The sequence below is a fragment of the Oenanthe melanoleuca genome, chromosome 20, assembly GCF_029582105.1.
Source record: "Oenanthe melanoleuca isolate GR-GAL-2019-014 chromosome 20, OMel1.0, whole genome shotgun sequence".
Classification (NCBI taxonomy): Eukaryota; Metazoa; Chordata; class Aves; order Passeriformes; family Muscicapidae; genus Oenanthe; species Oenanthe melanoleuca.
The window spans coordinates 9,465,255-9,488,440 of NC_079353.1; the positions used below are offsets into that span (position 1 = coordinate 9,465,255).

The 23,186-nt window shown below is 44.7% G+C and overlaps 1 protein-coding gene across 5 annotated transcripts in view; it reads left to right on the forward strand.

Moving 5' to 3' along the window:
- The window catches only part of ZHX3 (zinc fingers and homeoboxes 3), a 47,100-nt gene that overhangs the window by 5,125 nt on the left and 18,789 nt on the right, over window positions 1-23,186 (forward strand). For 3 of the 5 annotated variants that reach the window (XM_056507236.1, XM_056507235.1, XM_056507240.1), the window contains one exon: window positions 11,653-11,759. The exons of the other annotated variants lie outside the window; for them this stretch is intronic. The gene's annotated coding sequence lies outside the window, so the exon portion shown is untranslated. The remainder of the gene's footprint in view (window positions 1-11,652; window positions 11,760-23,186) is intronic. 5 annotated transcript variants of the gene reach the window in all.

A 23,186-nucleotide genomic window follows, 5' to 3' on the forward strand; every position in this document is an offset into this window, starting at 1 on the left:
GCTCCTGTCTTCCCCAAATAATCAGGGATCAGTTGGTTATCTGTCTTTAAAGAGGGATTGAAACTTCTGGTCTGCTCTTAAAATGGTAAAAATAAAAGAGTTTAGTTAAGAGGACCAAAATGAGGCTTGAAATCTTGGATTCTTGATCTTACAGCTCTTCATCTCCAGATGTCCTCAGTGTAGGAGTAGCAAGGGGCTGTGTTGGAGTACTTGGAGTGTACTTTGTGTGAGAGGATATTTGAGATGGGGTTGTCTTGGGTGCTGTTTGATGTGTAGCATATTTAATGAACTGAAATCTTGGGTCTCTGCGTGAAGGATCCAAATGTACTCCTGGCTCCTCGTGCTTGTACAGGGCAGGCTGCAGTGGCTGGAGACCTTCCTGGTGGCTCCAGGTCCTGCCTTGGGGCACTGAAGACAAGGATCATTCCAGCTTCCAATGACAGAAAGCACTGGGCTTTCTCTTAGAGCCTGCAGGCTCTGGTCAGCCTTGCAGAGGTGGTCACCTCTCAACCAGCACCCTGAGTAGGTGGCTTTGGAGACCTTGAAGGGTTGGATGTGATGCCATTTTTCACAGCCGGACTAAGACACATGTTTGTTTACCCTTTGCATTAAAGGTGAATTGGCTCTTCTATTGTTTCCTGGGTGTGGGGGGGCCCTTAGAGACAGACGACACCTGTGCTGGAGCTGTGCGAGCCTGCTGTGTGTTGTGTTGAGCTTTGATTTGTTAAACAGGATGTAAAAGCAGGCTCCCCTTCTAAAATGTATCCTGCTTTTCTTCCTTTGCTAGGAATCATTTCCACATCAGAAAACATTTAAGAGAAAGGGTGTGTCTCTGTTTTATAGAGGCAGAGCTGACTTAAACCCAAAAATCCAAGTACAGACACCCTCAGCTGTGCTGCCACAGGGGGGGCAGGCTGTGGTCTGGGCTGTGAGAAAGCAAATGATGTGAATATTTCATTTAGACCATGAGCCACCTGTTGGGCTTTGCTCCCCCAGCCCTGCATGCACTGGGAAGAGCAGCAGATGTTTTAAATGGCAGCCAGCTCTCCCTGTTCCAGTGTCTGGCATCTCCATGTTGCTCTACAGGCACGAGAGACAGAGCCTGAGGATGATGTACCAACTGCTGCAGGTCCTTTGTTTTTAGTTATTTTCCCTCTGTTGTTCTCACTGCCTTGGTGGTGTGGTGCTGTCCTGCTCTGCCAGCTTGTGCTGAGCCGTGGTTGCTCTGCCATGTGCCAGCAGAATTTCTGAAGGTTGGAAATTTGGCCCTGGGAACACAGTAGTGCTTATTAGAGCACTAGAAATGAAGGTGCTGTGGGGGAGGTATCTTTGGAGCTGGTGTCCTGGGAGGTTAATTTTACAAAACCCCTGTCCTATGAACAGTCACTGTGTCCACCTGCTCCTAACACTTTTCCAACCTCCTTTTGCTACTGTGTTCTCTCCTGATTTTCCTGGCATTTTTCTCTTTCCTTGTCAGTTCTTTAGGTGTGTTTTTGCAATCTTATTTTCTGCTGTGGAGTCACCTGTGTGTTTCCCTTTAGTGTTGCTTTTCTCATTACCTTCAGGGTAGGTCTCAGAGCAGCTTGTGGGTGTCGAGCAGTTTGTGGCAAGCATGGGATTGGGGTGTTTAAAGGAATTTTAAAGCCTTTGTGCTCCTACTTTGATCTTCTCTGGCACCTGGGATAGGTTTTGATTGTTTGTGGGGGTTGTTTTTTTTTTTTTTTTGTTTATTTTTTGTTTTGTTTTTTTTTTGGGTTTTTTTTGTTTTTTTTGTTTTTTTTTTTGTTTTTTTTTTTTTTTTTTTTTTTTTTTTTTTTTTTTTTTTTTTTTTTTTTTTTTTTTTTGTTTGTTTGTTTGTTTTGATTGTAGTTTTCAAGGGGATGGTTGGAACAGAGAGGGTTGGGGGTGAGAGCAGCCCTTGCTTTGAGGGGTAACCACAAATAAACAGCACTGCAAGGCAAACACTACATCCCTTGTGTGCTCAAAGCCCTGCTGTTGACAATATTGTTGTGTCTGTCCAGGTGAAATGAGATGGTAAATAGTATTTGAGATGCAGTAGTGAAATTAGGGATCTCTCTGCTGAGTATCTCTGAAGAAGGGTTTCCATAAGGAAGGTCCTAATGCTGGGAAACTCTGCCTTGCTCATCTGCTCTGCTGGGGCTCAGTTTGTCAGCACATTGTAGCCATGAGGCTAGGAACAAAATGGGAAAAAAACCCAAAAAAATATGTTGAATGTAAAATGTCATTGATTTCTTTCTCTATTTTTTTTTTGTATTTTTCTTCTAATTTAATCAATTCCCTACTGTGTTGTAAATTCCAAATGTGAATGGGAAATAATCTCACCAGTACAATAATTAGCATGTAACCAGCAGATGAAGAAAACCCAGACTGCTGAGCTGATTGGTGAATGCTGACTGTTTTCCAAATTAATTTCAATAATCACATCTCCCATTAAAAAGAAGATGGGGTGGGGAGGAAGTCTTAAATTTTCGTCAAGCTCAATGTAGCGAAAAATGGTATATGCAGTGTAGCTGTTCTGCATGTGATTAGAAAAAAGAGGTGAGGGAGGCTCTTGGAACTGAATTAGCAAGAAAGTATTGCTAATTTTGCAACCAACTAGCTCAGTTTCACCTGCTTTTTTGGGAAGAGAAATAGAATTGTAACTCAAATATCCATAATTTTATGTAGGTGTTTAACAGTAAATAGTCTACCAGAAGAGGAAAACATGCCATTGCATTTGTGCTTTGCTGCAAAATGCAAAAACAAGTCCACTGGAGACCATTAATAGTGAAATATGTTTACTGTGTATCCTCCCAGCTCCCAAATATTTTATTCTTGTGCTTTGAAAGGAGAGATGGAAATTGGTGTTTGGGAGGGGGTGATTTCAGAGCATCCAGGAGCTGCACACCCTCTTGGCATGGGGATCTACAGCCCTGCTCTGCTTTGCTCCCTCTCCTGCTTTTTTTTTTTTTTTTTGCTGGTTCTGCCCCAAAGGTGGGTGGTGTTTTGAGGAGGGAGAAATCTTCTCTCAGCCTTGATTCTTCCACATGTCACATCCAGACAGCACCAGGAAAGGTCACCTCTGCAGAGCTGTACCTGGCAGCTGCTCTAATTATGCACCTGAATTCACAGTCAGGATTAGCAGAGATGATTTTATCTCCTAATGATGTTTTTCCCCTCATGGCCATGGCCACCTCACCCTCAGGGCTTATTTTCCAACAGCAGAGCACAGGTGATGCATCACTTCAGACATGCTTCTTCATTCCAGTTTGGACTCAATTTTAGGAATATTTATGAAGTTGTGACAGAGCTTGGTGCTTGTAGGCTTAAAATCTTTCACTTAAAGGGCAGGGATGATCTGCTGAAATTCTAAGCATACAAGAGGTGAGTCCACACTGTGCTGCAGTGGTGAGAAATCCTGGAGTGTGTGATGGAGCCACCTTTTAATTAATGCAAAATGCTCACTCTGGCATGGAGCTGGTGATGCCATGTGCTCCCTGTTTTCAGTGTGGGGAATGACACCTGCCCAGAGCCACCTGTGCTGTGACAGCCAGGAGGGAGAGCAGCTCCCACAGAGCATCTCTGGTGTGTGCCACTTGGGTCCTCTCTCCCAAAGCCTCAGGATATGCTGGTGTATGGTATTATTGTGATATATTATTAAAAAAAAAAAAAAAAAAAAAAAAAAAAAAAAAAAAAAAAAAGAGAAAGCCAGGCCAGCGTAAGTGCTTTGAAACAGAATTTGTTATTTTTTCAATTCGAGCTTGGTGCACTGTGGGAAGGTCTGCAAGTGGATCACTATGGGATTTTCTTTGCATGTTTTCCTAATGTTAGAGACCCTCTCAAAGAATATCACATTGTTTCATTTCCTCTCTACACTTGCTGGTTTTTTTAAGAAAAGCTAATGTCAACAACCCTGCAATAACCAGTGAGTGAATATGCACATTCCCCACCCAGTTAATTTTTGTTTTTTGTTTTTTTTTTTTGTGAGAAACAAGATTTAGCTGGCAGTCATCTCATGAGTTATGAATAAAAATGTATGTTTTAGACCACCTTTACTGATGGCTTTTGCCTTTTGCCTTTTTAAAGTGGCATTAATCAAGTTAGAGACTGGAAAAAAAATACAAAGCAGAGACTGAGAAAAGTCATTTGAGGTGAGTAAACAAGTTGGCTTTTTTTGTTTAATGAAATCTCAAAAAATGGCCCACTGCCACTGTGTATGTTAGGGGTACCTTAAATACAGAGTGTCCTTCAGTGCTGACAGGCATCCCAGACGCCTTTTATAATAAACCTCTAATTATAGCTTAGTGACTTTGTAGGTTCTCTGGATCAGCTTGAGAATATTGCACTGAAATCAGGGAGAATATTTCTGTTTTCTGTGTCTTATGTGTGAACCAGATTTAGAGCTGGACTTGGTGAGTGTGGTACAGTGTGATGTATTTATGGTGTGTTAAGAGAGTTGTGCTTGCTGCTTCACGATGCAATTTTGGGGTTAAACTCTGCATTTTGGGAACTACTGAATGCAGCAGTGTGGATTTCCAAACCCAGACCCCAGCTGAGCTGGTTGGAAAAGGGTTCGGCTGGTGGCCAGTGCCTGCAGCCCATCGCTGCCTCCTGATGTCTGCCTCTTGGGGCTCTTGGATTACAGCCCAGCACTCAGAACCAGAGACTTCAGTGAAAATCTCCACTTCTTAAAGGGAAACAAAACCTCCAGAGCTTTGTGGTTGTGGAGAAAAGCTGGAAAATGGGAATTCTTGGGCAGAGAGTGGCATTAGCCTGGTTGTTTCCCAGTATCCCAGACTGGAAACAGTGCCATGGGGTCCTGGGCTTGACTTTTGGCTTCAGAAGCTGGCATGGCAGACACTGCTAGGTTGGTTCTTTTCTCCTCTATTTATTTGTTTCTTCCCTCTTCATTTTAATACTGTCTCCTGGGAGATCCCAGCTAAAGTCTATTAATTGCTGAGATGCTTCTTTTCCCCTGTGTGGTGGATGCTGGGTCCGGTTTGGCTGCGGGTTCTTTTGGCACGAAGGGAGGAGCAGCAGGACAGGAGAGCTGTGCTTGGGTTGTGTGTGTGTGTTTGCATGTCCTGAAGGTGTTACACACCCGTGTTTGGGCTCTGCCACCCTTCCACAGCAGCAGCAGAGCCTCTGCTCTGTGCCCCCATCAGGAACTCTGTGTCCCCCCCAGGTTTGGATGGACATTGAGTCACTAGGGGGATTTATTTCAATTTGTATTTCTCTTGCAAGCCTAAGGTGGAGGTCTGTGAGATGGCTGATCTGATGCTAAGGGATAACTTTGGACAGCTTTCTGTTGGTCCAGAAGCTCTTGGAGAAGTCTGAGAAGTTTCCCCCAAAAAGCTGTCACCAGTGGGACAGTGCAAAATCCTGAGGATGGATCAAACCAAGTGATAATTCATCAATGATTCCTTCTGCTTGGCCATCAGTCCTTGAAAATCAGGATCACTTTGTCCTCCTACTTGAGAGATTTTCTCCAGAATTGTGTCTAGACACATACCTTTTTTTCCCCATCCTGATAAATCTGAAGTCCTCATGACCCCCGGAGATGAAGCTTCTCTTATGTTGATGCTCCCTGCAAGGGCATTTTTTTCCTTCTCCAAGTATTTTGGAGCTTGTGATAAAATTGCGAGGCTTTGGCAGTGCCCGTTTGGGTGCAATTTGTGTGCCAAACCCTGCTGAATACATCTTTTATCACAGATTTGTAACAGGAGCTGTTGGAGGGGAGCTTCACGGGAGAAGTGCTTTCAGAAGAATGTTTTTGTAAAGGGAACGCTGTCCTAAAAAAAAAAGAAATAAAGAAAAAAAAGGACCTTGCAGGCAGAAAAAAACCAACATTTTTCATGTGTTCATGTTGTAAAATTTGCCCATTAATTTGGGTGAATCAGGTTTTGCTTCCATTTCTAGACAATTTTGTCTGTCCTCTTTGTACAAACAAGCACTGTTATGCTCCAGGCATTTTTTGGGGGAGAAAAAAAAAAAAAAAGACATTTAGGTTCAGCTAAGAAATGCCAGAATCCTTGTTTTGTGTAGCTGTCCCCAGGCTGAGCCCCAGCCAGGTCCCTGCAGGAGCTGCGATTGGGACCCAGCTGGCATTTGCTCAGGCTGGCCCCGTTCGTGGTGTGGAGAGCAAACTCAGGAGATGGGTCTGTTCATCTGGCCCATTGAAATAGGAGGATTGAAGGAGAAGAGGAGGCAGGAGGGTTTCTGAGCAGTGGATGGGGTAGTGATGGAGGATGTGCAGCCTGTGGGACAGGACTCAGCTCTTGTCTCTGCTCAGGGTCCCACTGATGGTCCCTTTGTGTCCCACTGCTGAGTTGAGCTGTGTCTGCTCTCTACAAGGCCCTGGTATTTCTCAATGGCAGAAACATAAAGCATGTTCTCCCACATGTTAGCCTCACAATTATCTGTGCTTTTCCTTTAATAAAGGGATTTTTCATGGGAAACTTTGCTTTAAAATCACGCTAGTGTCTGAAAGTGTTCTGGCTGCTGAGCATCCTGCCTCCAAGGAGGGGGAACACGGCACTGTACTCCATTTCCAGTTTTGGTTTGGATCATTATACATTGTTCTTGAGTAGCCATTTACTCTCCTTCCCATCTCTCTGGCACAGGAGCATGAGAATGAAACATTAAAAGAGGAATGTGATTATAATCCTGTAAAAACTGTCAGAGGAATTTGGCAGTGTTTGCAGCCTGTAATGCATAATATTGTATTCATTTTTAAAAATTATTAGATTTCAAGCTGACAGTTTAAATGACAAGTCACCTTGGATATTATGGACAGTGTAAAGACAGTGTGGTTTTTTCTTTGCTAACTGTGGCATTTTCAAGGTCTGTGCACCCCTCAAAAATAGGAACCTTTGTCTTTTGGCAAGCCGCATGTGGAAGCTGAGAGCAATGAGGTCCCTTGTATTAATAATTTGTATTATAATGGCATTGTCACTGCTGGCTCCCAGCCTTTTTTTATCCCCGAGTTAATGGCAGGGCTGCCTGTCAAAGGGAATTTTTGTTGGAAAAAAACTTATTTTTGCTTTTGTTATCTCCTTGCTCCCACAAAACTCTGTGTGACTGGCACCAGTAACTGCAACTGGAAGAGGCTGGAGATAAGGGCAGAGGAACTGTTCAGCCATGTTATTGAATTTATTGATAGTTTAAATATGGTATTTGGTGTGGAAAGCCCCATCCCAGAATATCCCAGCTTACAGCAGGAGCTGAAGCTAAAGATGCCAAAACCTCCGGGCAGTGCAGGAATGGAACTGCAGCTTCCACATCCTGCTGTAGGCCTGAGATTTTTTGGATGAAAGGGAAACTAGTGCTCTTCTGCTTCCTTGAACTGGATAATCACATGGATGATCAGAGCCTTGAATAAAACATGGAACAAAGTGATGATTACTGATCTCAAATAATAGATAAATGTGTCTTTGTGTCCCCTGTGGTCCTCAGAACATCCTTGGGGCACTGAGATAAAAATGAGAGGAGTGGGAGTGTTGTTTGGTTTTCTTAGATGAGAAGCTGACTATCATTTGCTGACTTTTAATGTTTCATGCTGTATATACCTATTTGGTTGTTTATAACACAACCTGAATAGGATTTGAAATTTTTAAAACTCTGCAGTAGGAATTTTAAACATCATGGGAATATTCCATAATTCCTTTACTTTGCAATGGAAAAAAATATTCCAGTAGACATGGATTGGACCATGATCTGCTTGTAAATTCTTGGAGATTGGGCATAAAACTCAGCTGAAAATAAACATCAGCATCAGGAGTGGTATAGTGCAGAAGGATGGGGGAAAGTGTCCTTATGTGGTTCTGGCAGGAGAGAGGAGAAGAGTTTGGCTGGAGGAGATCCAAAGAGTTGTAAGGCGATTGACTGAAAGTCTAGAAATCCCTGGTCTGAACAAAGCTGAAATATTTGGCTCTAGATAGGAGAAGAGCAAGGCAGGAAATATTTCTTCAGGTGCCCAAAAGGGAAGGGGTGGTTGCTCTCTGTACACAGCGGGAAGAGCAAGAGGTCACCGTCCTAAAATTGTAGAGAAAAAAAGTTCTGATTAAATATTGGGCAAAATTAGGGCAGTACTTTCCCTGAAAGTAACAACAGGATTTGATGGGCTGAAGAGCTTGTGGAACATCAGTTGCTGGAGGTTGAAACAGCTTGACAGTACCTTTCTGATATTTCTTGATGGCCACTGTTGAATGAGGAAGATGGAGTTTATTCCCTGCAATGGGAGTTGTCTCACTGCTGTCCTGTGCTCCCTTCCCTCCTGGCCTGGAGTGGTGAGGCTGGAAAGGATTGGTTTTGGTCTAAAATAAGAGAAATTATGTTCTGTGGCTTAAAATTTTCAGGCACTTAAAAAAATTGAAGTGACTAAACATAATAATAGAGATCTTGAATGGTAACTTGTCAGTCCTTTAATTGTACCTTGGGAATGGTTACTTTTTGAAATCAGTGTTCCACAAGTAGCAGAGGCTGCAGGACCAGAGAGTCTCTGCTGGGCAGCATCAGAAGGTCTCGGATGTCTGAGAAGTTTCCTTCAGGTCCTTGTGGACATGTCAGGAAGGAGGAAGGTGCCTATCTCTGTCAAAGCTGGGGTCTTGCAAAGTGCCTTCATGGCTCAGCTATTTTCTAGAAAGGAGAGCAGCAAGAAAAGCTGAAACATCCCTCAAAGCATCCCCTTTGGAGACTGGTGGGCAGGGGAATTGTTTTTGTCTTTTTCTGTGTTGTTTTGTTCTTCCTCAGCCCAACCTCTGTCAGGATAGAGGTAGGCTTGGGGCTGCTGTGTCTGCTTGTGTGAGTCTCAGGTTGAACCAGGCTTTGCTCTGCAAAGAGGCTTTATTCTGGGACAGCCTAGTTCCCTTTTCAGCCACATAAAAAAAAATATCCCAAAAGAGAGCAAGAAGATCTGTTAAGATCCCAAAAGAGAGCTAACGGCTGTCAAAAAAAAAAAAAATAATATCTGAGGTGGGGTTGTCAGGAAAAAGGAAAACAGAATAATATCTGTTTTTGAGCCTTTGCAGTGGATTTGATTTTGAAATGCTCAGTCCTTCAGTGATCTCACACAGGGGTGCTGCTGGGGGGCTGGAGTTTCTCTCTCCCCTTTTATGAGCCCACTGGTTCAGCTGGTTCAGACACTGCAGTGTTAAACCTCCAGGTACAGTAAGATGGCTCACTGTGTGTGTTGAATTTGCTATTTGAGGAAGATATTCTCCATTCTGGAACTGTTTGCAGATTTTGAGCTGCTCAGTCAAGCCTTGGGGAGCTGTAAGGACGGCAGTGGGATGGGAATCATGGCTGTGGTTCTGGCAGACACTGCAAATAACTGAGACAGAAGGACCTCGGTGTATCTTGGCTTTTGGATGCTGGGATTTTAATATCTGAAGGAAATTAGGGAAAAACGCATGCCTTGGTTGTCCTTGTTGCTGTTCCAGTTTCAGTGATAAGCAGCCGAGCTGTTTGCACGTCCTGCTCCGAGGAAAGCCCAGCCCTGCCCCCTCGCCCCAGCTCTCTCTGTGTTATTCTTCTTGAAGCAGCAATTCCAGGGAATTCAAGGAGGAGCTGCCAGGGTAATCATGGCTCATGGTGCCAAATTTGCAGGGGCTTTACTCCATATTTCAGAACAGGGTTTTGGGAGACTCAGATTTATCTCTGCCTCCAGTTTCAGTTTCTATTTAAGCCACCTTTAATTTCTAGAATTGCGAAGCTGTTCTGGCTGCTGTGATCGAGGTCACTCTTTAATTTAGGTACTCCAAGGAATGCAAAATCTTGTTTGTTGAAGTCTTAGGCATATGCTGAATCCCTAAAGGAGTGTGTGAAGGATATTAAATGTACCATGGCAATGGGAGAGGAGCAGCACTGTTACAGGAGAAGGAATGGCAGATAAGCAGTGGGGCTGCTGTTATCGCTCTGTTTGGGAGGTGCTGGGGTTGTGCAAGTCCATGTAGGACATTTACACAAATTGTTGGAATAAAAACCCACTCCATCAGCAGTCTAGTATTTGTTTCTTATTATATGTTAAATTTTTTCTGGCATAGCAAAGTTTGTCACCTGTTATGTCAAGGTCTCGGCATTCAGTGCTGGGATCTTTCCAAGTGTGCTGAAACCTAATTGGTTAGGGGTAAGCCTTCCCTTCATTTTAAGGGAGGAAAAAAAGAAAAGCGAGGAAAAAAGAAAAAGCTGTGGTGTCTAGGAGGCATTTAAAGCATTTTTTCTCATTCTCTCAAGTCTTGTGATTTGCCAGACTTAGGCCTCCTGATTTCCCCCACCACCTCCCCAGTTCTGGGCTTGCTTTGCTTTTCCTGTGAATTAAGTTGTGAGACTAATACACAGCAAATAATTATAACAAATAACATAGAGCAGCCAGCACTGCAGGTCTGGGGAAAGCTTTCTCCAAGTATGGCTCTGCAACAGGGAGTGTTGGGACACCTGAGTGCTTAGTGAGGGAAAACCTGTGTGTCCTTCTACCCTTGTCCAATTGCTTTGCTTTTTTTTTTTTTTAATTATTATTATTCTCTTTTCTTTTTAAATCCTGCTGAGTTTGGTCTGTGAAATTACAGCCAGAGTGGAAATTTCTTGTCTGCAGGATTTTGGATGGGCCCTTTCCAGTGTTTGTAATGTATCTGTGCCAGGTATTTGGTGAAATCTCTCTGTGCCACTTATTTAATCCAAGAAACTCAACAGTTGTATGCAAAGCATGTGGTCAGCAGGATCCAACCTGAGAAGCAGAGCAGTGGGGCTCTGGCAGGGAACTTTAGGGACTGGAGCTGGCTGAAGCACAGGGACACTTCACAGAATCATAGAATCACAGAATGGTTTGGGTTGGAAGGGATCTTAAAGATCTCATAGTTCCAATCTTCCTGCCTTTGGGCATGGGACATGCTGCTGGGAGAGGATCTATCACTGCTCAGGCAGGAGCAACAAACAAGTTTAAATTTTCCTTTACTTGGGCAATTACAACCTAATTTTCCTGGGTTTCATCCTTGTTACAAGCTCTGGCTCACCTTTTTCCAGGGTGACTCTTTGTTTTTCAATATGCTGTTTTCATCCTGGTCTGAACTTAATCCCAGAAATCCACTTGGCTGGTTATCTCTTTAGACAGTAAAGTTTAGAAATTTGGAAATAAGTGGAGCTGGCTCTTCTCCAGCAGTGAGGGAGCAGGGATTGGATGGCAGTGGGGGGAAATGAAGGGGAGAAAAGAAGGCTACTTGCAGAGCTGCGTGTTATATTTAGCTGCTGCTGTGGCAGTGGCAGTCAGGGTGCTGTGGCTGCTGCTCTAAATATGTTCTGGCCAGTTGAGGTTTCCAGCCCTGTAATGGACCAAGTCCACAGAGATCTGGGCAGCAGTGTCACTGGTTTCCAGCACACTGCAGCTGGGGGATTGCTTTCACTGGGTTGAGAGCTTGATGACTAATTCAGCAAACTTGGTTAACTTCTCATAAATAATGTTTTTGCTAATTGAGAGGGGAGAAAAAGCCCCAAAGATAGATGTTTGGGGTTTTTCAGTGGGGATGTTCTGTGGGAGCATGGCAGGGTGGACATCTCAAACTGATCAGTGTTTTATTTTTGCTTTTAGCTTCTGCTAACCAAGGGCTGCCTTCTCCTTCAGGGGTGCAGTAATTTTTGGTGTCGTGTCTTCTCTTCCAGCCCTGAATCCTGGTGCTGCTGAGGCAACTGCAGGCACTTTAAAGATGTGGGTGAGCACAGAGGAGGGGCAGGAGAACGACAGGCTCAGGATGTGGTCCCTGGTGCAGGTAGGACACTGCTGTCACGTCGGGCACTGTGTGTGATGTGGACCTTTGTGTCCTGTGCAGCCTGGACAGGGAAATGTGGTGTATTCCAGTGTATGACAGATCTCTGTGCAGGCTGTTTGAGCCTGATGGCTGAAGGAGCTGGTCATGCAGTGACTGACTCCATTGCCTTGAGAACAGGGATTGCTCAGGGGTCAGGTCAAGCTTGGCTTATGTTTCCAGGTGTCCCTGAGAAGGGGACAATTCTTATTTTCTTTGCTTTTGGATATCACTCCTTGAACAAAACAGAGTTCAGACGCCTGTGTGTTTGTACTTTTCTCCTGGCTTACTCCCCTATCTGTAGGCTGATCTACTTTATTTCCATATAACTTAATAAATATCCATCTGTCCCATGGTGTGGATGAGGGGTCAGGAGAGCAATGCTTTTTCCCTTTGGCTGCTGTGGGTGGAAGAAGTGTGCTTGGAAATAGCACTCCAGTTTTCCATTACACCCTTCCAGGCTTTTGAAGAAGAAATTGGGTCTCATAGCAGAGCCAAGCCATTTTATTTGTACAAAAAGTAAGCTCCATGATTGAACATTAGTGAGCAGACTGGTGGGGAATTTGTTCACCCAGTTCATGGCTGTGTGATAAATGACAGTGTCCCCATGGAAATGGGGATTTTCAAACCCTAGAGTGTTTTCTACCCAGCTTGTGCGACATCTGGTGACTGCTTGTTTCTAACTTTATTTAATAATCAGTATTGGGAGTACAGTGACTGGACTGATGCTGTTTGCTGCAGCTTTCCTGACACACTTCCAGTTCTGCAGCCTGTTAAATAGGAATAAACTAAGGCACCCTGCTGAAGCATGTTATGTGCTGGATCCACGTGCACCCTCAGCCCCCTGAGAGCTGTCCTCCTTGAAGTTCACTCCATTAATTGCATCTAGGTGGGTCCTCAATACCTCATGGCACTAATTGTGCAAATGCAGTGAACATTGTGGCTCTCTGCTTGTCTGGCTATTATAAACAGAGAATTTTGCAGGAGGAAGAGGGTGAAGCTTTGTAGCTTTGCTCTGCCTTTGTAAACAGGGTTGATCCCTTAGGAAGGAAAGCAGGGAGAAGGGCATTAATTTTTATATCCCTTGGTATCTGCCAGGGAAAGACAGCAATATTGGGTGTGGATGGTTCATGTGAAAGGTGTCTGGGTAAATAAGAAGGATTCCTTTGTGTTCCATCTGCAGAAAAAGACGTTCATTACTGAAGAGCCAGCACTCAGTGGTAGATTGTGGCCTTGTAGCACTGTGCCATCCTCCCTGCAAGCTCATGGGCCTGTGTTGGCCTGGAGGCTTTTCAGTATCTTCTGAGGGAGCTTTAAGAACCAAACAGAGGATCTCTGCTGCAGAAATTGGCCCCTTTCTCTCTGCTTCTCCTTTTCCCCCACCCTCCTGTGGTGTCCTCTCCCTCCCAGTTCATTTGTTTTTAAAACGATTGTGCCATTGTGTGCATCAATACGTGCATGGCCTGTCTTGTTTTTCTCTTGGCCTGAAAGTGCAAAGCAAATCTGTTTATGGTTTTGGTGAGCTAATTCTTCCCCACCCTAGATTTTTAAATAGACTCTTTCTTTACCAAGCTTGCAGAGCTTGCAGGATGTATTGAAGTAATGGGAAAAATATGTTGTTTGTTAACCTTCCTTTTTTTGTAAAACTTTATTTACAAGACCCTATTCCTGGCAGTGCATCTGGGAAGTGCATATCTGGCTGCTGGAGAAATTAGAAGACTTTGAAATAGCAAAATGGACATTCAGTGCATTTGGGGAGGAAATGTTTTGAGTTTTCCATGTTCAGTGCTTGAATCGTGAAGCAAAGCCTAGTGAGTTGTGCTCAGTTGTCCCTTTAATTATTCATCTTCTACTGCAAATCCCAGTTTCTAGGCTTGGCTGTTCCCTGGGCTGTCTGTTACCTTCAAACAGGCTCCTCCAAGGCAGCTGCTGACCCAGACCTTGCAGCTGAAGGTAAGAGCAGCAAGGAGTGCTCTTGGCCTGTAAATAGTGCCTTGGATTAAGGGCTTGGTATGTCACTGGTGTGTTGGAAATGCTATTTTTGCCTCTTGATTTCATCCTTCCTGCGAATCAATCCCAGAGCTGTCTGTTTAGGTTATCAGCCTTCTCTGCATCCTTGTGGGGTTGCAGAGCTCTGTATGCAGTGTTTTCACCAGAGTGTTTTGGCTGCTGGAGGCAGAGCTCAGCTAGAGAACCCCAGGGACACTCCTGTCCATGATGCCTGGCTGCTGGCTTACTTCCCAGCCCTCCTCACCTCCAACCTGTCTGTGAGTTGTCATTTCCGGTGAAAACCCTGAGCTGCTTGTGGCTGGCCGTGGGGCAGGAGCTCTCTGTTCAGATGTGGGGCTTTGTGCAACCTGCTGTAGGGCTGGTGTCCCTGCCCACGGCAGCAGGGCTGGACTAAGATGATCTTTAAGGTCCCTTCCAATGCAAACCATTTTGTGATTCTATGGCCATTACATGTGCAAATGCACTTCTCTAGCCCCAGCTCTGTAGGGCTTGGCTGGGGCCTCTGGGTGCTCCTGTAATATAAATAAGCAGGAGTAGGATTTCAAAGCAAGCAAATTTTTGACTTAGTTGATGTCACGCCTCTTCAGCCCTGTGTTTAGGACCCAAGGATCTGCAGGCCCACAGCTGCTAGTTTGGTCTTGTTGCTAATAACCCTCTGGAGGTGTTTCTGCTGAGCTGGTTCCTGCAGAGGGCTGGGGGGTTCACCCTGATGTGACAGTGTTGGGAAAGACAGGACCTGTGGTGGGGAAAACATGAAGTGCTTTCACAAAACTGGGTGCCCTGAGTGAAGCTGCAGCCCTGGACATGCTCCTCAGTGGGGTTATGGTGTGGAGGGACAGCAAGGACTTCTGGTGAGTAGCCTTAAAGGGTTATCCCACCCATACAGCCCTTCCAACCTGAGCCTCTGCTCTGCCAGTGAAGAACAGATGGGGAAAAGAGATTTCATTTCCTCACCCTGACAGGTAAATTTTTCACAAGAGTTTCATTCACCTGCAAATCTGCAGCAGAGCTCAAAGCAAAGTATTCCCCAAACAAAGGCTTTTCAAAACAGGATTGTCCTTTATGCGTGTAACTTGGTAGCACGTGGAGTTTCTTTCTGTAACAGAGTCTTGGAAGAGGTGAAATTCTCTCTTTTTTCCTTTTCTCTTTCTGTTAAGCTGGCAGGGTTGCTGCTCCCTAGGAAGGTGGTGGCTGGGGTCTGGCACTCACCAGTGCCCCTCAGTCCCCAGGCAGGGGCTGTAGCCCTGAGCATGGAGCTGTGAAGCCTCTCTTAGCTCCCCTTTTCCTGTCTCCCCAATCAGTATGTGTAAGTGTAAGATTCTTCCCAACTTGCAGAGCAGATGGAGTTTTCCAGATTCCCTTGTATCCTTTTCCTTCATTCTTTCCTTCCCACTCTTACTTCTTACTGACCTATTTGCTCAGGACATGTATACAACATCAGTGTGACAAATTAAATTGCTTACACTCAGAAGGATGAGGCCACTGGATGCCTAAATGCTGCATAAACTTTTTGGCTTAAATGCTGGATAAACTTTTTGGCTAGCCCCACACTAACAGTTTTGACTCCTGCCCCTCACATTGCACTTTATGAAAGGCAAAATCCATCCTGTGTGTCCCTTTCCAAACCTATTGCCCAACACTTCCACTATTTGTCATCAGCTGAAGAGGATCTGAGCAGTGCAGATATGCACAGATGTGGTTTGATGGTCTGTTGTGTTACAAACCACATCTGTGCATCAGGAGAGTTTGGGTTTGCTGTTCCTCTTTGCTGGGTTTGGGATGGGCAGTGGTGCTGCAGTGGCTCTGCTGTTGCTCTGGAGAGGTGAGCAGTGCCCAGGAAGGCACTGGGCTCCAAAGCAGGAGGCTCCCAGGAGCAACCAGGCTGGATGTTCTGGAGATGCTTTCAACCAGCCCTGTCTGTAAGGGGTGCCTGAGGCTGGGGAAGGCTCCAGTCCAGTCTCTGTGAATGGAGAGGGCTATGCTTGAACAGGTTTTCTTTATGAAAGGAAAGAACTGTGCCTGTGGCCTGTGAAAGTCTGGATAAAGTCCATTCTATTGTTTTGCATCAACACAAACTGGTGGCACATCAGGTTCAAGGAGAGGCCTGCTGCAAAGGGAGAGGCTTTGGCTCGGAGCTAAGGCTGCAATATTCTGTGTCATCAGAGGTATTTGTGAAAGAAGGTGCAGAACCAAGGTGAAATGGTGAGTTCTTACTCACCACCCTTCCAACTGTGGACTGGAGGCCACCCTTCAAAACAAAGTGATTCACTGGGAGGAAAAACAGCTTTTTATTTCCCAGCTTGATCTGGAGCTTTGTAATCACTTTGGTGGTTCAGCTCTCTGCCGTGCTGAGGAGTTGTCTGTTCCAGCACACTGAGCATGCTGCAAGTTCTATTTTATTTCCAAAACAGCTCTTGAAGCATGTTGGCCTGTAAGGGAAACTCATGATAATTCCCTCTGTCAGTATAATTCAGTTGCAGTGCGAAATAGGAGGGTGTCTGACTAAAGGTGACCCATTAAAGGGTGATTTCTGATAAATAACAAGGCTAGGGTCTCACAAATCCTGAGTTCAATTACTGACTTTGCTATAAGCTTCCTGTGACCTTGAGTGAGTTATTTAAAATTGCTTTGTGCCTCATTTCCCTTTCTGTAACACGCTGGTGACAGCATTTCCCTTCCAGCCAGGAGCTGTGTCAGTGGGAAGGTGTCTGTACCCTTTTCCACAGCTGCTGTGTGAAGAGTCTGGATGGACTAGGAAGCATGGGCTCTCTTATGGGCTCTCTTATGGGCTCTCTTCTGTTGTCCTGGGGAAACCAGAACAGGATGATCCATTTAAAGGGTTTTACAGGTACCCAGAGAATATGTTCCATTAGGTCCTGGGGCTCCTGGCATAACTGCACTAGCAAGGTGGTTATTTTTATTTTACAGCTCTCCTTGAGCTGTAAAGTCTTCCTCAGCACTGCTCTCAGCTCTTGAGGTTTAAATTGATGGCCAGTTTGGGCAGAACAGGTTTCTGGTGCTCCTGTGCTGCCTTTCTTCTTTGAACCTGGGTGAATGCTAATGAGGGGTGATGGCTTTGGGGATAAAGATGATGGCTCATGGTTCTGCTCCCCGTGGCACTGTGCAAACAGACCTCAGGCAGATTATTTTATCTCTCCCTGCTTCTTCCCTGTTTGCTCCCTCCCACTCTGGGTTCACAGCAGTGATCACTCCTTTTACCACTCCCTAAATGTCAGGAGAAGCTTTCCAGTGTGCCTGAAACATGCTAAAACCTCGTGCTTGGAATAGCAGACATCTGGGGCTGGCTGTTTGCTGTGTGGTGCTGTGAAGGCTCCCTGCCATTCCCATGGGATAAACCATGGGAAGCACTCACACAAGGGCTGTCCAGGGGAGCTGCCTCTGTTTCAGGTACAGCAGAGTTGAGAAGGAGTGATGCTGAGCCTCCTTTCTCCTGGGGGCTGCAGCCCCTCTTCCCTTTGCCATATCCAGGGATGGATCTAGGAGAGACACCAGCCGGAGACCCCCACCCTGTGGCAGTGAGTGAGCTCCAGCTGCTGTGGGGATGCTGTGGTTGGATGCAAATGATCTTTGGGATGTGGCAGAAAATCAGGCCTGGTGGTGGCTGTGGGTGGGGAAATGCTCTTGGGGAGTATCTGACTATCCAGAAATATTAAAAACACTGTTATCTCTATTTCCCTCTAGTCACACAGCTGGTCCAGTGGCTTTTGCAGGCTGTTGAGAACCAGAGTATGAATTGTGGCCAATCTTTCATCTTTGCTGTGAATATAGTGTATGAAATTTCTATCACCTGTGTGATAGGCATGGCCCAGCAGCTGGAAAAATCCATCCATTTTGGACAGAACCTTTGCTTTTATCTCCATCCTTCTCTTCCCAAGAGCCAAAATCTCAACTCCTTTCTCCTTCAAAGTATTCTGAGTTACTGACTGTCCTGCTGGGTGGGATGCTGCAAGGCTGGACAGCTGGCAGCATGTGGCCTCCAGGACACAGCAACAGGCTGGGGCTCCTTCTAGACCAGGGATTGTAAATCTCAGGCTGCAGGTAGGTCTGGCTGTTCCCTCAGACTCTGCCTGTGACTAGGAGTAAAACTGTCTTGAACAGTACTCCTGACACTAGTGAAAGGGAAGAAATTGAATTCTCAATGTACAGGATGTGATATCATTAAGCACTTCTGTTGTCTAACTCTCTTGTTTTTCCCTTTCATGGTTTATGTGATCTTCCTGCAGGGCCAACAAACATATAAGGCTGTGGATTTTTCCCCAAGTTGTGAGACTTTTTGTTGTTCAAACCACTTTGTGTGTGGGGGAGGGTGAGCTCCAGACTGATGTGTGTGGAAGATCACATGGATGTGTGACTTTTAGAAGTCTTTGGGGCTGTTTGTTGGAGGATCTTGGAGCTCTGGAGAGGCTCTGCACATGTCTCTTGGGAAATTCTAAAATCCCATGGAAATAACTACTGACTGAGGAAGGGAGGGATGTGGGGAAGATGCCAAACAACAAGGAGGAGGCTGGCAGCATTTTCCTAATGGGGCTGAACCCTGGTGAATGGTTTCAGAACACTGATGTCCTCTGGGGGATGGCAAATGACTGTAACCTGAATATCCCAAAGACAGGGAGCTGCCATCCTGTGGGACCTTGCCCAGGATGGTTTAAACAGTGAGGGTGTCTCCTGCACTAGCAGCTTCTTAGCACTCACCAGCACTTGCAGGTGATGCTGAGACCTGTGCCTTATTTTAGAAGGGTGGGGAGGATGAAGGGTAAGGATAGGAGCAGCTGGCCGTGAATTTTGTATATTGCCGCTGCAGTTGCTGATTGCTTTTGATGTGAAAACAGATGGTCCAGAAGAAGCCCAGAGGTGGTGGCAGTGCAGCTCTCCAGTGCTTTGGGCAGTGCTGCCAGCCAGCTCCCCAGCTGTCCTGGAAGGTGTGTGCAGTGCTGCAGCAGTGATCCTTGGAGAGCTCTCTGAAGGAGCCCTGCTGCTCTGCTGTCTGGCCCTTTGGGAAGCAGCTGTGTGATGGCTCGTGGAACTGACCACAAGGGTGCTGCTCTCGTGGGGTTTCTCTGCAGAGCTGCCCTGTCTGCTCCTGATGGGATCAGGGATAAGAGCGAGGTACTAGACACGGGGCACTAGTTGTGAGGTTAATATTTCTGGTGCTTTAGGCACCAACTTCGTTGGGTTATCATAAGTGAGCAATGTAGCTAATAGCTGTTAAAAGGTTATTTATTGCAGAAGCACATTAGTTTTAAAAGGCACAGTCACAGACATTAAAGCCTATGCTAAGTTTTGGTATAAAGTCCCAAACAGAAGTAGAAGCTCCTCTTGTTAAAGGTCCCGGGGAGCTGATATTGCTGTGGCAGCTCCTATTTTCTTCTTGGGTGTTGACTGATGACGGTGAGCAAAAGCAAAAAGAAAAACAACGGCAGGAAAAGCTGAAAAGCACTAACTTCTGTCAATATAAAGTTTTATATAGAATTTTTTTAACAAGCTAAGACACAAACTCGGACTGCCACTCTTTAACTTTTCAGAATTTTAGTTTCTTAACACACCAGATTACATATAGACTACACATATGACTTACCTTGTTTTATCTGAAAAATGTAAGTAATATTCTTACTATAGTTGTATTATGTCTAAGCACTGTTTGCAACTATGGTCCTGGAGCATCTACTGAAAATATTAATATGTTTTTCAACCTTTACTAGAACTCGCACTTCTACTTTGGTATTTAAACCTTTTTTACTTACTAAAAGCATTAGAGCTCATACTAAAACTTACTGAGTTACTTATCTTAAAACTTAAACTTACACTTTTACTTTATGTGTGAGTGGCTTAATATACTTTAATTCATCCAAAGGCTTTATTTTCATTTCTGCAATCTGATTTCTCTTTGAAGAATTCAGAGACCTCTGACTCACTGACTCCAGCAATGAGGGATGAGTCCTGCAGGGTGTGAGTGCTGTCCCCCAGCTGCTCTGATGTGGGAGGGATCTATTCCCTTAATCCTCTGCTGTGGGTGATGATGGGCTTGTGCATGGAGGAGTTCCTGCTGCCCTGAGCCTTATCCAGCATGGCATGCTGTCATTTTGGTGCAGTATCATTGAGATGCTCCCAACTCTGTTCACTCCTAGCTCAAAGAAGAGATGCCTGGAGGACCATACTCTCCTAACCTGACTGTGATTTGGGCTGCTGGCCTAGAAATGAAATGCTCCATCATGGCATTACCAGTGGGTCATCCCCATTCCTGTGTTTGCAGGCTGCCTGCTGACACAGCATGGATGTTTTTACCTTACTGTCCCCCAGGCTGACTCCTGCAGTTTACTTTATCCTGTTTCCTTAGTGCTGTGAAACAGAGTTAATCATGTTGCTGTGCCCTTTACCCTAATGAGGATAATGAATGTTTTAGACTAGTGTAATGAGACCACCCTTCATTTTTTTTTTTTCTGAAAAGCCAGGAGGGATTCTTGATTTCTGTCTTGCGGAAGTTATAACATAGTCTGCAATTCCTTTGGTGTAAACCAGAAATATTTCTGTTATTCATGGGACACTTTGCAGTGAGAACTTTTCCATGTTCAGTTGAAGGGCTGGGAAATTTTAAATTTGCAACAGATGGATTTTCTCCAAAGGCTTCAGGTTAAGTCAGTTCTAAGGAAATTACAGTCTTTGTATGGCAAACTGATTTTTTTTTTTTTTTTTTTACTCTTATTTCATTTCATTCCCTCATTCCCATGAAGGATGTTGTTCTCCTCTGCTGCTCCTGTACCCAGTGTAACCTAAATTCATGCAATTGTTTGTGAAGGGTGGGATGGTTTCAGGAGGGCAAAATGCAGCAGTCAGCTCTCCTGTGAGCACTGTAATGATAGAAAACAGGCACAAGTCCTTTTTGTTTTCTCTTATCACTACCCTTTGTCACCGGTCTGCAGGTCTGTTTTGGAAAATAGAGCAGCTATTAGTGAACTCCTCACCCCAGTGGGATGAACTGGGCTGGTGAGGTGGTAACAAAGTCTCTTTTTACTTGTATGGACATATAAAATACTTATAAAAGTCATCTAATACAGCTAGTGGAGATGTAGTAGTAGGCTCACACTCAGCTGCATGTACAAAAAGTGAGGATTTCCTTGGGCTGCCATTTCTAGGGGTGGATTTTTGAAGCCTGTAGCCAAGACCTGAAGATAGGTTTGCTATCAGTTGGTGGTAATTGGACTGTGCTTGCATAATGATAGTTATTTCCTTCTTCTTATATCTTAAATTTGTTTTATAAGACCATGCTGCAGTGTGACTTAAAGCTTTAAGTGTTTGTCTCTGCTGGCAGTTGGCAATGTATTAGCTGTGATTCTTTACAGAAATAAGTGCTCAGTGTTGGAGCTAAATTGAATAATATGGTGGTGTTTGTGTCTTAATCTTCCAAATAGCTCTGTTAAGTTTGCCACATTGATGTCTGAAAAGCTTAAAAATAATAAACTCCATTGTACAGAGCTTTGAATACAGAGTGGAAGCTTAGTAATTGCTGGCAGTTCATGGGCAGACTCACTAAAACATGGCAAGGAGGCAATTCTCCCAGCACGCCTGAATTTTTTAAAAGAATCTCCTTGTATCGAGGCCTTGTGATCCACAAGATACAAAGTACATCAATATGAATTCAGGCTTGCAGGACTCGGTCCAAAACCCCAAACCCTTTAATTGCACTGCCATATCAATTAAAAATACCTTTTGTCTTCCTCATCAGTCTGCTGGGACCTGTTTGCATCCCCAGCTTTTGGGCAGGGTAGGTGGAGTGTGCTCATCTTGGTTTTAGCAGAGAGCTAAAGTCCTGAGCCCCCGTCCCAGTTCCCTTTGCTCTTCATAGGAAGTGGAAAAAAACCTAAATACATGGTAGTTTGTTTCTTTTTAATGAGGTTCTCAGGGAATCAAGTGTCAAAAGGAAAGCTCTGAAATGAGGGATCAGGCTTTGTTGTTTTTTCTCAGAAGATGTCTGTAGTTCCCCTGCATCCTTGTGAATAAGTTTTTAAACGAGGAATTGCAAAGAGCAGCTAAGGAAAAGGCCGGTTGGACTAGCTAGCAGACATGATTTAAAAAACTAACAATAAAAAACAAAAAAAACCCCAATCAACCAATCCACCCTCCCCTCCCTCCCAAAAAAACCCAAACCAAAAAAAAAAAAAAAAGGCCCAAAACAAAACAGGAGAGGGAAAGGAGGGGAATGTGATTTGTTTACCAAAACTGAACTTGAAACTAATTTTAAATGTCTGTCTTCTGAGAGTAAGGAAATTCCTTTAGCTTGCAGCAGTAAATAACTGGGATGCTTTCAGCTCACAGCTGATCTAGAGGATGTTGAGTTTTCAACAATAATCTTCAGTAAGGCCAATCCATTCCAAGTGTCACTAAACAGCTGGAGGAAGAGGAGAGTCCTGACTGGCACGGTTCATATCACAAATAACCCTTGAACTTTGTTCTGTGTCTCTGAGTACTGTCCAGAGTGTCTTGACAAATGTTTTTAAGCAAATACAGTTTCTAACCAGGGAGCAAATGACCAGGATTGCATCTGCTTGGCAGGTGTGGGATCCAGATACCCAGATTTTGCCCAGAGAGATCTCAAATCAAGTCCCAAATCCATTTTTCTCTTGCTGTCAATCCAAAAAGACATGGTATTTCAGAGAAAGGGAGAAGGTTGTCCCATGGGAACTCTCAGAGGTCAGTAAATGAGGGTGTGGTGATAGGGATGGTGGTGTTCTCCATGCCAAGCTCTTCTTGGCAGTTGAGTGGTGAAGGATTGAATGCTGGCTGTGGTGAGCAGGATTTCTGAAACTCAGCTCCTCCCCAGGCTCATCTCAGCAAAGGGTTTGGCTGTCAGAGATGCTGAGCTCTCTTAATGGTCTGCCCTTCTCTATGCCAGCTGGGCCTGTCCTGTGCAGGCCACTTGGGATTTCTGGAAGTCTGTCACTTATGGAGATGCTAAAAAGGAACTGAACTTATTTGGGAACTGGTGTTCCAGATGAAGGAGCTGAGCACTTGCCAGTCTGACCATATGCTTGTGAAGTCCTTGTGGTTTGGTGCTTTAGTCCAGGATATTGCCTGTTTAAGGTAATGGAAGGAAACCCCGTGCCACTCTTGCAGAGTAGATATGTGAACATGTGAACTTTAAGCATCAGGACCAAATGGTAATTCTAGAATTAGATGGTGTCCCTAATTTCCCTCTTCAGTTTTAAGTGGATGCAGCATTCTTCACTTACAGCCTCAACTGTTGTGTTACATTGTTGTATGGGGTTGAACATCTGCCCCTTCCAGCCACAAAAGTGGCTGTGTTCCAGTGGTGGGTGGTTTCTTTCTATTCAGGGATCCTCTGAAGCCTGGAAAAGCTTGAGTATT